The following is a 12,210-nucleotide window of genomic DNA, read 5'->3' as shown; positions in this document are numbered from 1 at the left end:
TGGTCCTATGGGTCCCCAAGGCTTTGTTTATTTTTTTTCCTTCTTTTATCTCTTCTTTTTCAGATGATATATTTTCTATTTATTTTCAAGTTGGCTGACTGTACTATATTCACTCTGCTGTCAAGTCCATACAGTGAAATTTTAAATATTGTATTTTCAGTTCTAGGATTTCTTTTTGCTTTTTAATATTTTCTATTAACTTTCTGAGATTTTGTATTTTTTATTCATTATGACCATATTTTCTTTTACATCATTGGACACAGTTATAATAATTGTTTAAAGTCCCTTCTTGCTAATTCCGAATTCTCAATCATTTTGAGGTTGGTTTCTGTTGATTATAGTTTCTTGTGAGAATGGATTACAGTTTCCTGTTTCTTGTTTGTTGAGTGATTTTGGACTGTGTGTGGGACAGTGTTACTGTAACATTGTGCAGGTTCTGGATTCTGTATACGTCTCTGAAGAGTGTTCATTTTTCGTTCTGACAGAATGTTAACTTGACTGAGTTCAGACAGAAAAATTTGTCCCTTTGGAAGATTTTCAGGTTTTATTTCAGCTCTGTTATTTTGATTTTAGTTTCTAATAATCTGCTCCATGTGTGCATGATTCAGAGGTGGGACAGGGGTTTGGACAGAGTTTGTGTGCAGAATTTGGGGCTTCCTACTCTTTTTCTCTCCTTTTTGAGACCTCCCCCACTTGCTTTCCAGCAGTGTTGGTTACAGTGAATTCTGTTACCTAGTTTTCAGGACAGAAAGAGCAGCTTTTCTACTGGAGTTTTAGCTATTTAGTGGTGCCAGCTGTGGCCTGCTCTCAGGGTTAAGTCTTTAAAACAGTGAAACTCACCCTGCTCTTCCCTTCTCTCCGAATCTCTCTGCTCTTTTACTTTCCAGTAACTTCAGGTATTTGTTCGTGTTTTGTTTAGAGCGTGGCATTATCTGTGGGATGGCTGGCTCAGCTGGAGCTGTTTTAGCCATACCAGAAGCATAATGCTGTTATACCAACTTTGAATGGCTCAAATTCACAGGCAACACCAATCAAGCATTACCATACATTAAAAAATTGTGATTATGTATAAATTTGCTTTATCAGTGAAATACAGGTGATGCATATTTGAACCAGAGTGTATGATGTCAAAGTCTAGCGTTAGACTATTAGATAACCCATCAATATCTACTGCACGGTTAACCAAACACCCCACAACAACTTAAGTTGATATTGCTGCTAAAGTAACAGGAAATGATCATTACAAGCAAGAATGGCAGAAAGAAGCCAGTGTCCACCCAGAGCAGTGCTGGTGATGCAGTGGTCACCGTGGGTCCTTGCCGTAAAGTGCCGGTGATCCTACGCTCCACAGTAGGGACTGTGCAACATAACGGGACGTTTTGAGGAAGTCAGCCTTCTTAGCAGAAAATGGAATCCACATCCTTGGGAGACTCTAATTTTAGTTTATAATAATAAATTTTATAACCTTTAATATCTCACTCAGTAGATAACTTATTAGTAAGTTGGAGCTATATGGAATTTTACACCCTTAGGAACTACAGAAAAGTACGAATTTTGAGGACTGCTTATAGGAGGGAGTTATTTGGCCACTGGCCCGTCTCTATCCTGGGGGCTCCGGGCCCTGAGGTGTTTGCTCCCTTTGGTGCATCTTTCTTGCTCTTGGCCAAGGAGGTGAGACAGGTCAGAGACTGCTCCCATGGCAGAGACTGGAGAAGAACTGAGGGGGTGGGGTCAAGCACGTCCTGTTCTGACTTGCACTTACTTCTTGTCACAACTTCTCAGAAAGTTTTTCCATGGCTTCGGAATAGGAAGAGCCGAGAGTTGTATGTCAGGGAGCAGTCGAAGTAGGCAAAATGGGACAAAAATCGACAGAGGAGAGACTTCACGTTTCTCTGAGTTCTCTTCACATTGACTCTGGAGTCAACTGCATGTTTAAATCCCGCCCCGTCATGGAGCTGTGTGCCCCTAACAAGTTACTTAGCCTTGTTTGGCCTCATCTCCTCATCTGCAACATGGGGATGGTAACAAGAGGATCCGTCTAAGGAGATGTTCATGGGATCGAATGCAATAAACTGTGGGGGCACTGAAGTCGCTCTCAGGGGTCTCCCAGTTGTTTGGCACCATGTCTGGCACATGGTAGGTGTTCAATAGATATTTGATGTTAAATCAATGAATAAATAGTATAGTAGCTGAAACAGAAAACTCATGATCAATAGAAGTTTCTTCCCTTTCCAGCCAGCTGGCGACGTTCGGTCAGACACCAGTAGGGTTCCTTTGACAGATGTGAGGAGAGCCTGCCTATCGTTCAAAACTCAGGGCGGGACGCAGCTGGCAGTGGGTATCAGGCGTGAAGAAGACAGATCCCGGCCCGTGGGGCTGGCCCCAGGCGGTACTGTTAAAAATGTTCGTGGTTATTTTTACGACATCTTGAATGAGTGAGTTTCACATCTTTCAAAGCACTTTTTCACACCTACAATTTTGCTTGTTTTTAGGATGAGTCTGAAAGAAAAGCTGCTGGCGTGTCATGGATGCCAATTATGTGTCAGGTGCTATATACGTGTGTGTATATACCTACAAATTACATATACATGGACCTGACATATAATTTATTTGTATTGCCTGCCAGTCCTATGAAGGCTGCACAGGACTGAAAGGAGGGAGCCTAGAGCTGTTCTGCCTTTAATAACTTGGAGCAACTCACTCGATGTTTATGGAGATGTTTCCTTATCCTGAATCCTAGTCTGACTGCTGACTGTAAAACTTTGGAAAATATACCTAACTGCTCTTTGCCTCTGTCCTCATCTGCAGGATGTGGATAATAGCACACATCCCATAAAGTCGTCCATGCACTTGACACACATTTATTAAGTGCCTACTATATACCAGGCTTTGTCCTAGGAGCTTGGGGCACATTGGTGAACAAATGAGATGGAGACTATTACAAGGTTGAATGGAGTTAATAAGTGCAAAACAGTGCCTGTCATAAAAAGAACAATCAATACGAGGTGTTACTATCTTAAAAATGAACAGATAGCACTTTCTATGTAGGTCAGCCTGGATTTTAGCACATGTAAAGGGCACTATTATAATTTAGAATTTTTTTCTTCTCACACATCCTGGCTTTTAAGATAAGGAACTTGCTAACGATTCAGGAGAGTGAGCTTTGAGTTGGCAAAAGATCCATGTGTCTGTATTTTGCTCCCTCTTTCCTGGGCTGATCTTTCTTGCTTGGCCTTAATTGTAGGAGGCTGTCGGAGAATGTGATTCCCAGGGCAAAAGTGATTTATAGGGGAATGAGAAATACATTGGTTTAATATCATATCTGTTATATCAGGCACATAGTAAATGTTTAATAATGAATTGCTTCTGACTATGTCTTTTAGGAGTTCCTTAAAGGGATCTAAGAAAAAAGCTTAAGTCAAACAAATGACTTACCAGGGGTGGGACACTTTGGCGATATAGCTTCTTGCAGATGGAGGTCATTGAGAGTAAGTAAATATCCACAGGAAACCATAACACACACTGCGAAGGCCAACAGCCTAAACGAAATGGAGCTGTCCTTGGAAGGGGTCACCTTTCCTTAATGGAGAACCCGAAGGATTGACCCGGAGTGTGTTAGAGAAACAGAAATTTCACAGGTTGGTGACTTTAGCAAATCGATTTCTTGTCCTATTCTCCAGGCATGCCTGCGAAGTAGAGTTAAAAGTCAATACTTTGGGATTCTTGTTCAATAGAAATATGAAAACTTCTCAACAATTTAATAAGCAAATGTAGAAAGAAGCTTTTGATTATTTTCAACAACGGGAATTTGTGGGGATGTGTGCAGCGATGAGGGGTTGCAGTGTGTTCCTGGAACGCACTGCTGGTTATCTGCACAGCAGAAACTTTTGTGATCAGTCGTTTTATTGGAATGCCATTAAATGGTCTCCCTGCCTCTCTCTTAGCCTCTGTGACTGGCGTTCACCTGGGGCTACAGGAAGAACTTTCTCACGCAAAGATGAAAGTCTTGGCAACTTGGCACATTGGCCAGATTTGAGCAGGAAGTTGGGTGTAATAAGTAAAAGAACTCTGTGTACACTTGGAAACTGGCTATGATTCCAAGACTGGGAGAACCGTAGAGACCGATGGAGACCAGCAGGTGGAGAGCAGGTGAGGGGCGATCACAGACGTGTCTGTGGGGCCCACATTAGCGTTTTGTTGGCCTTCCTGGAGCTAATCAGTGCGGCATCTGGGAGGTGGGCTACATTCAGCGGTCTGGGTGTGAAATGGACACGATGGCCGTTGTGCTTATTGGAGGATTGTCCGCTCCACCATCCCCGCCGTCTCTAAAAACCACGTTGCCATCTGTGAGCCTCATTTGCCTCTTTCTTTTCAACTTCCCTCCAGGATGAAGTTAACACATCTGCCTTGAAGAACTTTGCTATCACCTCACAGTGTGTTTATTTAAAAACAAACAGAAATGAAGACCGGCCTCAAACTCCAACTGGCTGTGGAGACAAAGTCATTGCAAACCCCTGTGAGCAATACCTTTGCATGAAGCCCCCGACTGGAGTGTTAGATAGCAAGACCTTCCCCTCTTGCAGGCATCCAGTGCAGGATGCCTTTGAATGGGTTAATGCAAGTGAGCCGCTGGAATCAGAGTGGGTGGGATCACAACCCTGCAGCAGCGATAAAGCAGTGATTCCCAAGCCCTGTTAAATGTTAGAACCACCAGCGAACTTATTAAAATACAAATGTCAGACCCCACTCACGGAATTATTGTCTCTTGGGGTGAGGTACTCCTAAATTTTTAGTCTGAATTTTCTTCATATTTTAGTCTGAAGCACAGAGCAGTTTAGGGGCTACTGGGATCGTGCATCAAAATGATTTCTCTCTATTAGCGTTTTCCCAAGTGTGGTCTGTAGTCCAGTTGCATCTGAGTGGGAGGGGGAGGGTGGTGGGGAGGAAGAAAGGCCTCGTAAAGTAGATTCCCGGGCTGCCCTCCAGTCCTGCTGAATCTGCATTTCCAACAAATGCTTCAGGTGATTTTTCTTTTCATTAAGACTTTATTATTTTTTTAGAGCAGTTTTAGGTTCACAGCAAAATTGAGAGGAAGGTACAGAGATTTCCCATATACCCCCTGCTCCCCCACATGCACAGCCTCCTCCTTTATCATCATCCCCACCAGAGTGGGACATCTGTTACAACTGGTGAACCTGCACTGACACGTCATTCTCACCCAAAGTCCATAGTGTACCTTAGGGTTCACTCTTGGTGTTGCACATTCTGTGGGTTGGGACAAATGTCTGATGATGTGTATCTACCATTATGGTATCATACAGAATAGTTTCACTGCCCTAAAAATGCTCTGTGCTCTGCCTCTTCATCCCTCCCCCCAACCCCCCACATCCCTGGCAACCACTGATCTTTTCACTGTCTCCATAGTTGTGCCTTTTCCAGAATGTCATAGAGTTGGAATCATACAGTGTGTGGCCTTTTCAGATTGGCTTCTTTCACTTAGTAATAGGCATTCCAGGTTCCTCCATGTCTTCTTATAACTTCATAGCTCATTTCTTTCCTATCTTTTAAAAATTTTTTTGGTGAGGAATATTGGTCCTGAGCTAACATCTGTGCCAGTCCTCCTCTATTTTGTATGTGGCATGCTGCCACAGCATGGCTTGATGAGCAGTGTGTAGGTCCATGCCTGGGATCCAAACTCATGAACCTTGGGTTGCTGAAGTAGAGCATGCGAACTTAAGCACTAAGCCACCAGGCCTGTCCCTGCTCATTTCTTTTTAACTCTGAATAATATTCCCTTATCTGGTGTACCACAATTTATTTATCCATTCGCCTACTGAAGGATGTCTTGGTTGCTTCCAAGTTTTAGCAATTATGAATACAGCTGCTATCAACATCTGTGTTCAGGTTTTTGTGTGGACATAAGTTTTCATCTCCTTTGGTTAAATACCAACGAACATGATTGCTGGATCATATGATAAGAGTATGTTTAGTTTTGTAAGAAACAGCCAAGCTGTCTTCCAAAGTGGCTGTACCATTTTGCATTCCCACCAGCAATAAATGAGAGTCCTTATTGCTCCACATCCTTGTCAGCATTTGGTGGTGTCACTGTCTTGAGTTTTGGCCATTCTAATAGGTGCGTAGTGGTATCTTAAAGTTGTCTTAATTTGCATTTTCTCAATGATGTATGAGGTGGAGCACCTTTTCATATGCTTACTTGCCATCTGCATATCTTCTTTGCTGAGGTATCTGTTAAGGTCTTTGGTCCATTTTTTAATTTAGGTTGTTTGTTTTCTTGTTGTTGAGTTTTAAGAGTTCTTTGTATATTTTGCATCAGTTCTATATCAGATGTGTCTTTTGCAAATATTTTCTCCTAATTTGTGACTTGTCTTCTCATTTCTCTTGATCAAGTGATTCTTATGTCAAAAGAGTTTGAGAACTACTATTGGGTATTCACCTACGAATGGACAATAGTTGGGGATGGGGGAGATTCACATTGTTTGACTAGACCCTAACAATCACTGGGGTGGGGCAGGGAGCTAGCTCTGCTGGGAACCCAGTGCATCCTAGGTGAGGTACTTGGCAATTTACCAATACAGTCTCATGTTTTCCTTGATGAAGCCATGTTATGAGGCAGACATTAGGATACTCATTGGAGAGGGCCTTATTTGGGGTCCCAGAGTTAGAAGTGGAACCAAGGTAGACGTTTGGGTCTAATTGACATGAAATCCTCACGCCGCACCAATTCTGTGCTGTCCATCTGTCCTGAACCCTGTCGGTCAGGAGAGCTAAGCTTTCACCCCTCTCTGAGAGAACTGCCTCTGCAGCCTCAGCTGCGTCTCTGGCCTCGGTCTCCTCGCTCTTCCTCTTAAGTGTTGTGTAGGGATGTGGCTCTGCTTCCCACATGGTCTTCCTTCTTAAACATCTAGTAAAAGTCACTGGATCCCAGAAAGAACGTCCAGGGGCCTGGGCTTCTGAGGGACGTGTGTTCTCTTCTCTGTGGAGTAACTGTCTGAAGTTGACATTTAAATGATTAAAAAGGAACTCTGTTTTCAGTATATGTGCGGGCAGCCTGAGACAAAAATCCAGTGTGTTGAAGATGTATCGGCATTATTTATTTACTTTTGTAATTTAGCACGCTCCCAGTCACCTGCTCTCGAAGTAGGGCCATATATATTCACACTAGCAAAGTCTCAAGAGGCTTATTCAGCGAAACTGGAAAAGTAATAAATGTTCTCACATTAGCTATGGCTATTTGCCTCTACATTCCCGATAAATGATGTCTAACCTCTGGGGCCCTCTGTGACCAGGAAAGGTGAAGGCCCTTTTTCCTAGATGCCTGTTCTATTTGTAATGCAGGCTGCCTCCGTCTAGCACTCAATGCCTCTGGGAACACTAGCAGCGGCATCTAGGCAGCCAGAGATTTCTGTGGCTCTCTCTCACCTCCACCTGTGCCCACACTGTCCTCACTGTCCAGCGGGGACTGAAGCCAGGACCTGGGATCCTCACCTTCATGCCCTCCAGTGTGGGCAGACTTCTCTGAATGATTTCCTCTGGCCCAACCCATGTCACTTAGCTCTGTGGGCCCCCAGACTCAGCACCGTACCCCAGGTTTTCTGACTTACTCTTTCGTCTCCTCGCACCCTGGTCCCTCACTGGTGGCCCCGTGGGATGCAGTCCCAGCCGGCAGTCAGCACCCAATACTTAGGTGGTGGCTGGCTTGGTTGGTATCCTGCCTCACAGCTACTGACCCCTGGAGGATGAGATGTGCGAGGGCTTCCAGGAAGATGAGGGTGACCACACTTTCTTCCCAGGAACGGTCCTCATCGACTTCCTTATCCCAAGATGGTTAATAGGAATGATTTCTTTCACTTACAAAACAGCCCTGGTTCAAATGATTGTATCGTCACTCCATATGTAATGTTCTCTGTCCCACGGAAGTGGAGCTGCAGTGTCACACCCAGTGTCCAAAAGGCACAGAATTGTGCACCAAATAAAGAGCTGCCTCTGGTGAATTTTCATACGTTCTGGAGATTTTCAGATAGAGCTGCTCCTGCACAGTCCTGGGTGCACCACAGGCGTAGTAAACGGAAGTCATCATGTCACTAAATGTGGGCACTCGTCATGTTTCCTAGGTTAATGTGGGTAGTGAGCGAGCCAGCACGGCACCTGCACGCCCGTGGCTCACGCCGAGCTCTGTGTTACGTGGAGTCCCAGCACCTACTTTCCATTTTGAAGCGAAGTCCTCAACTTCTCTGAGCAACTTATCCTTTCCGTTTTCCATGGCCTGACTGCCTCATGCACCAATGCTGTAGCTCATTTTCAGAGAATGAGAAGTCAGTGTTAAACCGACAGAAGATGCCGTTGCTGCAAAGACCGAACGGAGAGGTCTGGATGTAGTAACTGTCTGTAGCCGCAGAATCCAAGGGGAAGCAGGAGAAACAGCACAGGAGAAGAATGTCTATTGGGGTTTTGCAAATGATGATGATTTTATTCAAAGAAGGGGATGTGGGGTGAAGAGGGTGGAAGGCTCGGGGGAGCTCTGAAAGCCCTCTTCGTTATGATTTGTCTTGAGCTGTCTGGCTGCAGCGAAGGCCTCTGTTTCAGATGATTTGGGAGAAGCGCTCTGCCCTCTTGGGCCCAGAGGAAGTGTGTGCCCTCGGAGGCGCCGGATTCCAAGTCTTGGAAGGAACGGCAAGCCTTGGAGCAATCACATGGCCTCTGCTAGGAATGCATTCCTGGGGATTTGTGGTCTCCCCATCTGGGCTGCAGGTGACGGAGCGGGATTAGATCAGGGAGGAGGAACAGGCCCTAGAGGGGATCCGAGACCCTGGATCCGCAGGGGCCTTAGCTGGATTAACACGAGGGCTGCGTCACGGCCGAGCAGAGGAACTTCTGGCTCCCAGCGGCAGCTCACCTGGGTCCGGTGCTGAGAGCAGGCCGTGGGGCTCTGAGCAACCATAGAGGAGCCCCGAGTTTGGAAGTGAAGGAGGCAGAAGACTTCTCAAGCACCAGAGGTCAGAGGAGCAAAGCCACACATACGGGCAAGAGCAAGGAGGAAGGGCCGGGGTTGTCATAGTGATGGAGACAACCTTGGTGGGAAATTAGCTGCTAAGCACTTGAGGAAAGATGAGAGTCTGCGGCCCCTTAAATATGAGAAACCACTTGTAAGCGAAGGCCCGAGTTTCTAAACAGAAGTCCTGTGTCCTACATCCTGACTCAGAAGTGGTTGATTTAAAGAAGGCTGCACTGAAAAGACTGGGTTCAAGCCCTGGGCCTCTCCTTAACCCCCTACCTAACGTGTCTGGATATGTTCCGTTGTGTCTCTGTTTCTTCACTTAGAAGAATTGGTCTCTGGATCTGTGCTGTCTAAACTGGTAGACACATGAGATTACTCAAGTTCAAGTTTAAATTAATGAAATGACAAAGTTCAGGTCTCCAGTCACACGAGTCACCTTTCAGGTGGTCGCAGCTATGTGAGGTTAGCAGCTGCGGTGTCGGACGGGGCAGGTAGGGAGGGTCTCTGTCGCTGCACACGGTTCTTCTCAACACTGTCACCCAGATGACCTCTAAGGCACCTTCCAACCTGGATTTCCTGAGCCAGTTTGTAAACTGCAGAACAAGTTGCCGTGTGCCGGGGAGAAGCTAGATCCCATTTCTGCCGGTCCCAGGATGCCTCTCTTTGCAATGAAGCTTCCACTGGCTTCTGGAGGGTTCCTCAGAGTTGAACTGCAGCCTGGGGCTCTTTCTACCCAGCCCGCTATCTGCCCCTCTCTGTTCACAGTGTGCACGTAGTGGTTAAGTACCACGCGCCATCCTGGGAGCACAGCTGAGCTGCAGAAGGGCACCCAGAAGGTGCAGGTCGTCAGCAGGATTCCTTGATGGTCATCTAGTCTTTGGAGTAGAGACTCAGAGAAATATGAAAGGCTCCTGAGTGGGTGATGGTGGGCTTTCTCACACAATTCATTCACTTTTCCCCTGTTAACATTTAACGAGTGTTTGTGCTGTGCTGGGTCCTGTGCTGGCTGGGAGCAGAAACATGGAATAACAGAGTCCCTGCCCCTGGATGTTGATGGACTAGACTTTAGGCTTAGAATAGGGAATTCCAGAGCTGGATCTGAGACAGAAAACCAGCAAGAGAACTGGAAGAAAACATCCCAGTCAAACTATGGGCAAGAAAGAATTGAAGCTAACATTCATGCCCATCTTCCTCTAGTTTTTGAATGTGAGATGCCTCTACAGCATGGCTTGATGAGCACAGTGTAGGTCCATGCCTGGCATCCAAACCCACAAACCCTGGGCTGCCAGAGCAGAGTGTGAAAACTTAAACACTATGCCACTGGGCCAGCTGCTGTTAATACTTTTTTGACCGTGGATTGTAATTCTGTGTTTATCTGTATCTGTGAGCTTCTTGCTGAGTGGAAACTATTCATATGTGTTATGTGCCAAGCCTGGCACAAAGTAGATGCTCAAAACATGGGGTATCTGGCTCAGTAAATGCTTAGTGAATGGGCACAATGCTTTAGAAATGAAATGTTACAAAATTCGTGCATGAAAAGAGATGTTCAACTAAAGGCACTTTCTTTCCACCTGTGAGGACAGGCTGGGCTTGTACATTTTTTTTTGCAACCTTTTGGGGTGATTTGAAAAAAATAATCTGTTCACATCAGATATGATTTACTGAAAGAACGACTAAACAGGCACAGAAGTTAGAGATTTGGCATTCCCAGATGCATGAAGTTCAGCCTCGGGCCTCCCTAAGCTGGTCACTCACTCCGCTCCTCTATGGGGGGAACGGGACCACCTCTCCTGGCCAGGTTATGACAAGTGGCAGCCACGTCCTCTCCCATCCCTGCTGCATCAAAGGGGCCCTGGGAGCTGCGAGGGGTGTTACTGTGGCTTTTCACTTCAGGAAGCAAGCACAATGATGCTACTCATTGCGTTAACTGCAAAAAGCTACCATTAAGGCTTTGAACGCCTTGTAATCATGGGGAAGGGAACTAACACTTTGGAGCTCCAAATACGCCAGCCGTTTAACCACCACATCTCTTTTAATCTTCTCAATATTCGGTGAGAAAGGAGTTTGAATCCCCGTTTTACAGATGGGAATCATCTCAGAGAGAGAAAACAGTGTGGCGACGTGGTGTTGGGTGAAGTAGGCCCTGTGCTCTCGCTGTGTCGTCAACTCCCAGAAGACGTTGAGGCATAGAGTGGCTTTGCAACAGCAACTCTCTTGGCCTCGACAGTTGGGGGTGGGGATTCTGGTCCCCACTTTGCGGATGATGAACAGAGGTGCACAGGTAAGCTGACTTGGCACCTGTCACACTGCTCCTACGTGGCAGCCAGAACCAGGCTTCCAGTCCAGGGCTCTTTGCTCTGTCTACACCTACCTCCTGCAGAGGGCCTGACGACAGTGGGTGTGGGGAAAAGAGGGTGGCTTCTTAAAGACATCGGACACTGTCCTACAGGAGTCCAGGGGAGACGACCAACTCATCTCGATTTTCCCAGGGCTTTCTTGGTTTTAGAACCCAGTTCCCCTAATCAGGTAGATTTTCTTGAATGTCATGGAAATCAGTAATTTTCTTTGACAATGTCATGCCAAGGAAACAGCACCATAATAATACTAAATTTCTGAATAATATGATCATCATTGGCTCAAAATTGTTTACTGAAAAAAGTTAATTCTAGTGGAGGATTCCAGCATCTTGGGGTTCAAGGACTTGTTCCAGCTGAGCTGTACCTTGTGATTGCACTTCTGTCCCGTCAGACCTTGTCTGAGAGCCAAGAGCACTCGACCCCATCTGGGTACTGTGCCATCAGTGGATCTCCCGGTAAATTGCCCACAGATTCACCTGGGGGGCTGGTTCACACCTATTGTCCACAGATTCATGTTGGGGCTGGGTCACACCTAGTGTCCACAGATTCATGTTGGGGGCTGGTTCTCACCAATTGTCCACAGATTCATGTGGGGGGCTGGTTAACACTGATTGTCCACAGATTCATGTGGGGCTGGTTCACACCTATTCTCCACAGATTCATGTGGGGGACTGGTTCACACCTATTGTCCACAGATTCACCTGGGGGGCTGGTTCACACCTATTGTCCACAGATTCATGTGGGGGACTGGTTCACACCTATTGTCCACAGATTCACCTGGGGGGCTGGTTCACACCTATTGTCCACAGATTCACCTGGGGGACTGGTTCACACCTA

General features: G+C 46.0%; 1 long non-coding RNA gene across 2 annotated transcripts in view; it reads left to right on the top strand.

The window, feature by feature from the left end:
* Window positions 1-4,745, top strand: part of LOC123277666 (uncharacterized) — a 36,211-nt gene extending 31,466 nt beyond the window's left edge. Inside the window, exons 2-5 of one of the 2 annotated variants that reach the window (XR_006514789.2) lie at window positions 2,236-2,435; window positions 3,507-3,638; window positions 3,945-4,149; window positions 4,387-4,745. This is a non-coding gene — a long non-coding RNA (uncharacterized lncRNA). The remainder of the gene's footprint in view (window positions 1-2,235; window positions 2,436-3,506; window positions 3,639-3,944; window positions 4,150-4,386) is intronic. The other variant, XR_011494764.1, reaches the window with a different exon arrangement.
* Window positions 4,746-12,210: the final 7,465 nt, after the last annotated feature.

The sequence above is a fragment of the Equus asinus genome, chromosome 16 (genome assembly GCF_041296235.1).
Source record: "Equus asinus isolate D_3611 breed Donkey chromosome 16, EquAss-T2T_v2, whole genome shotgun sequence".
NCBI classification, from domain to species: Eukaryota; Metazoa; Chordata; class Mammalia; order Perissodactyla; family Equidae; genus Equus; species Equus asinus.
Note: the sequence above shows the minus strand (reverse complement) of the source record. Positions and strands in the feature narration are given on the sequence as shown.